Source organism: Cicer arietinum, chromosome 3, assembly GCF_000331145.2.
Source record: "Cicer arietinum cultivar CDC Frontier isolate Library 1 chromosome 3, Cicar.CDCFrontier_v2.0, whole genome shotgun sequence".
Taxonomy (NCBI): domain Eukaryota; kingdom Viridiplantae; phylum Streptophyta; class Magnoliopsida; order Fabales; family Fabaceae; genus Cicer; species Cicer arietinum.
In genome coordinates, this window is record NC_021162.2 from 48,700,600 (window position 1) to 48,706,458 (window position 5,859).

The window sequence follows — 5,859 nt, forward strand, 5'->3', positions numbered from 1 at the left end:
AAGCTAATTAATTTAGCCATGAAATTAAAATAACAAACACGTTAAAAATTGTACTGAAGAACATTTTGCAATGTTAGTACTCAGCCAGTACATAATGTTAGTACTCGAAGATATTTGAAGTTCAATCGATGATTAGTATAAACAAAAATAATATGTAATTTATTTCTCTTATGAAGTACATTATTAGAGGATAATAATGCAAAAAGGCACGAAGTTTCATCAATATTTATTAACAAGGTTCTCAAAAAAAATTCATGTCGCTTTCACTAACGGAGTTCAAACAAATGTTAATAAAACTAAAACAGAATTCAATATAATAACACAAGATACACATCTTTGCCCTTCTGCATTTGCAAATTCTTGTATGCGAAAGGGAACAAAACAGAAAGAGTAACAACTAATCCCCAAGGATATGTGTAACCATCACACCACACCAAATAGGGATCATGTCAGCGCATTGTATCATGCAAAGATTATTAACGACAATAGGTTTTAAAAATCACAGTGTGTTCAACTTCAAACCATTACAAAAAAAAAATATAACCGGAAACAAAATAATATGGATTCCATAATATATATATATCAAATTTCCAAAATTCCCAAATTACAAACCCTAATTTTTCAAACACGTTAAAATTATGGATTCCATAATATATATATCAAAATTCCCAAATTGAATCCTAAACAAAGACAATAACCGAATTTCATCATGAATTAAACATGGTAAGCTCTGATACCAATTGTTGGAACAAACCCTAATAACGTTGTGCTCAACAATCCATGTCAATTACATGATGAATAGCCAAAGGCGGAAGCGTACCTGTGGGAATTGCCATTAATGAAATCCTGAGATGATGATGATAGAGCCAATGGGTTGGGTGATCTTCCTCAGCAAAACACCCTGAAGACCTTGCTCTCTTGATGGGGATAGAGAGAACCAGATAGTTTTCTCCTTTAGGGTTTTGAAACTGAATAGTCTTGTTGTCTTTGCCTTGGGGACCATTACCCCTATATATAACTATTATTAGTTATATCCCAAATTGCAGTATTTCCAATTCAGCCCCTCATTAAATTAGAAACTGCCTGATATCTACACTATTAATTTTCATAACCATTATGCTCTTTAGCCATAAACTATTATATTTTATTTGACCCCTAGTTTATTGGCTAATTATATAATGACCCTAACACACTTTATTAATTAATTACATATGTGACCCATAAATCTTACATACAATTAATCATTGAAAATGAAAAGAAATATAATTGGACTAGTATTATTAAATATTTCAAAAAATAAAAAGAATGTATACCATATCATTATTTGTTGTGCATATGAAGTAGAGTATAATGAATACCGTTGAAAAAAAAGAGTTTACCGAATAATTTCCGACAATGCTAGCTATCATATGTGCCACCTCATCATAACATTTTATAAAACAAACATCAACATTGGACATTGGAAGATATATATGATTGATTTATTATATATTTGGGTAAACTTTTTAATTTTCTTTCCATATCCATGAAATATAAAATATAATTATAAATGATATGTTTAGCCTTTTAATTTTTTTTAGGCTTTATTTCGATCTTTTATTATTTTTGTGTTCTATTGTAGTATCTTGAATTGTAAATATTAGATATTTTATTATATTATATATGTTAAACATTTTGTTTGACTTTGTTTGATTTATCTTATATATCATTTGTTTATGATGATTTGACAACTATCGTCAAAACATTGATTTTTATAATTTTCTAAATTAAAGAGAAATTCTACAAAGAATGTGGAAAAAAATCAATACTAATAAGTAAAAAAATTTACTTGGCATCACTCTATATTCCAAGAGATAGACATTCTATAAGAATTTACTCCAAGCTTCTTCAAAAGTTGACCATCCTCCTACAAAACCATACAAATTATAACAAAAACAACAATTTCAAAAAATATTAAACACAATATTTTATTTTATGTGTATATTTCCTTATTATTAATATATTGTCTATCTGTTTGATGCAATATCCAATCAGAAGTAAGTACGAAGATCAATGGACTGTTATTCCCATAAAAAAACTAATGATAATAATATTTTTCAATAAATAATTTATTATGCTTTAATTGTATAAAAAAGAAAATAAATAAATCCGTAGTTAACTAAACTCACCTTGTATCGCTTGTAATGTTCAATTTTTTTAGGAAATTTATCAACATCTCCATACACATCTGCTTATAAAAAAAGAAAAAAAAAATTATTGAGATTAATGCAAATGCTAATGATATATTCTAAGATGGGTAGAAAAATTGAATTGAGATCCTATAATAAATTGAAAAATTGAATTAACCACTACGTATTGTGGTGTTCTGCTTTTAGGTTAAGTACATGGTCACCTTTTGCACTTCTTGTGCTTGGATGCTTATAATTTAAAAAAATATATTTGCCTTTAAAAGAATCGATTTATTAATTTGTCACTATATCTATAATTTTCTTCTCTAATTTAATCATTACAAGTGTATTACTCGAACATTTGTGTTGATTAACTATATCATCCCATATTCCAAGTCCTCTTCCTCCTTCATGACCAGCCCCTTCAATCTAGATTTACCAAAAACCTTGTTAGTAATACATTAACTTATATGATTTTAAGTTAAATAAATACTACCTTTGCCCCATAATATGAAAGTCCATTAATCAATAATTAAGAAAGTTGATTGTATTATTTTCAACGTATTATTTTAATTGTCTGATTTGAGTTGTGCGTGTTCCTTAAAAAATGATTAGTTTGTTGATTTTATTGATAAAATGAGTTTTATTTAGTTAAATATGTTTATTAATTGTAGTTGAGAACTTTCATGAGTTGAAATATAATAAATAAGGATATATTAATAGAAAAAAAATATTATACTGGTATTGTAAAATGATAAATATTTTGAGATAGATAAAAATGGCAAATGAGATGGAGAGAGTAGTAAATTTAGGGTTAAACAATGGTCCTTAAAAAAATTTCTGTAAACAATTTTTGTATATACTTTTAAATCAATTCATATGTATTATGTGAATTGTTGAATGATATTATATATGAATATTTATAATATTATAATAGTATTTCACAAAAATTCAGAATTTATAATAAGTGATGAATTAAATATAAATATATATTTTTTAAGCTTTTAGAGTTTAAAATTCATATTTAACTAATTTTTTATCAAATAAATCTAAATTTTTGTAGCGAAGATTCTTATAATGTTATAAATATGTTTGTAAATAATCATTAAGAAATTCTAATGATACATATAAGTTGACATAAAAGCAAAAATAAAAATTGTTGATAGAAAATATTTGAGGAACCATTGTTTGAAAACAAATTTTAAAAGGGCTAAAAATAAAATATGATTTATTTATAGGGATAGAAAACTTATTTAACTTTTAAGTTTATTAACAAGTAATATTGTTTATACAATTTTATCCTTCAAGAGAGAGAATTAGTTAATGTTTTTATTGTACTTAAAAAAATTTAATGTTTTCAATGTAGTATTTCTTGTTGGTTGCATACAAAGATGTAAATTAATTAGAGGTATATTAATAAAGAAATAATTAATATAATTGATAATTTTATATTAGTAAAGTCTTATAATAAAGACAGACAATAAGTTTTTGAAGATATTTAAAGATAGATGTAAATATATTTTATTTTCACCATATATACCTGAAGGGCAGAAGTTCCAGTACCGAACAAAAAGTCAGGTGGAAATGATGCTCGACTTGAAAAGCTTGAAGAATTTAAAAATTTTAATATAGGATCGTATGGTTTAGTTGTAGCTTGTTCTCCAATCTATATATTCAAAAATTTCATGTTGATTAATTTATAATATTTAATGGGTAATTAAGAATGACTCAATAATCAATATGGCAAAAAGCCAAAAACTTTATCGGAGTACCTTTGAAGCAGATAAGTCATATTGAGTGGATCTTAGCTTGTGAAGTAGACCTATATATTAGTAACATTATTATACAACCAATCAAAGAGAAATATTAATTTTAAAGGGATACCGAAAAATGAAGACCATACTATACATGCTATAAAAATTGTTGTTATTTTGGCTTTGTAAGCATTGTTTCAATAGAAGTATCATTTTGTTATTTTGTTTTTTCAATGTCATGTGAATTATTTTGTTCTAATTTTTCCAGAAAGAAGTTATTTTGTTTTAATTTTGTCCACTAAATTTTATATTATCTACACCCCTTTAACGTTATTATATTTCATTACATTTATGACAACGATTTCTATATTCGTCTCTTTTTATAAGCATTTAAATTTTTTTTTACATATATTAAAAAAGTAGATAATAAATTTAATTTATCTATTTTATGTGTATATTTTCCTAAAATAAAATTTGACAGATTTTATGGTTTTAGCAATGTATAATTTTGGTTTCTATAGCTAGTTTTCATTTCTTAATTTTTTTAAACATAAAAAAAAAAAATCTTACAGTTTGGAATGCTTAAATTAAGTCCTTACATATATTATTCAAACAAATTTGGTCCATATACAAATATTCTAGTAAATTTATTCTTGAATCGTGGTTTTAGGTAATAAAGGAACGTAAAAGATACATTGTTAATTGAAATAATATATAAGTTAATCTAAACAAAAACTTACTATTTTTAGTAAATTTTCATAAAATATTATATTTATTCTCTATTATTTATTATTATAAAATTCATTTCTTATTGTAAAAATAAGAGTCCACCTTAAATCATTTTTGGAGATCCATAATAGACACACAACTATTGATAGATTGTTCCAAAAAAAAAAAAAAAAATAAGCAAATGTTCAAACCTTGTGCCTGAGTGGGGATGTTGGAAAGCGGAACAAGCGACAATATTATGAGAATAGTTTTGAAAAATCTCAAAGATGATAGAGTCTCCATTTTCTGCATCCGAAAAGAGAATTTTAGAATTTGATAGATATAAAAAAATACAATTATATTATACTATATATATAGTGGAGAAGTTAAACCCAAGTCTAACTTCCTATGCCTATGACAACCTATAAGATGACTATCTATTCTATTTTTAAATAACAAAGCAAAATATTCCAGCAAAAATCTATGATTGTATTGCTTTGATTCTTCTTTGACTTACACAAATCTTTCTATGTATAGACTTTTCAACTAATTATATAATGTTGTTAGCTTTTTATTTTTGGATAAATAATAATGTTCTTAGTGTCATGTCAAGTTGAAAATACAGATATATATAACTTTTTTAGCTAAGCGAAAGTTTTTCTTTTTCTTTATTTACTCGACATAGCAAATATTTTATTTGTCTTGTTCTCATTATAAACACCTTATTTGAATTGTGCACATTTTTAAGAAAAATTATTAATTTGTTGTATTGATTGTAATAATAAAAAAGATTATTTATTAAAATACTTTTATTAATAGTTATAGTTAATATATTGTTAAATGAGTTGAAACATAATGAATAAAGTTCAGAAATATTGTAAGATTCATATTTTAAATGATCTAGAACTAAAATAGATTGAAATAGAAAAAATGTAAATAATCAAAACTAATTAGTTAGATATTTCAAACATAAAGTAACAAGGATAATGTTTCAATAATAGTAATAATCAAAACCAAATTAGTAACAAGGATATTCTCTTTATTAGTATATTGTTTAAAATAACGATGGTTTCAACTACTTTAAATATCGAGTCTTTGCTAAACAAACTTTATGAATATTATGGCGGTTTCAACTGTACTAATTTTCTACTCTATCTTTTACAAAATTTGGTTCAAAATTGTGGTTGTCAAATAGATATAACAAATATCTTGGTGGCCTTGTAATAATA

General features: G+C 24.7%; 1 pseudogene; it reads right to left on the minus strand.

Moving 5' to 3' along the window:
• LOC101494752 (beta-glucosidase 13-like) overlaps window positions 1–4,942 on the minus strand; it is a 13,305-nt pseudogene extending 8,363 nt beyond the window's left edge.
• Window positions 4,943–5,859: the final 917 nt, after the last annotated feature.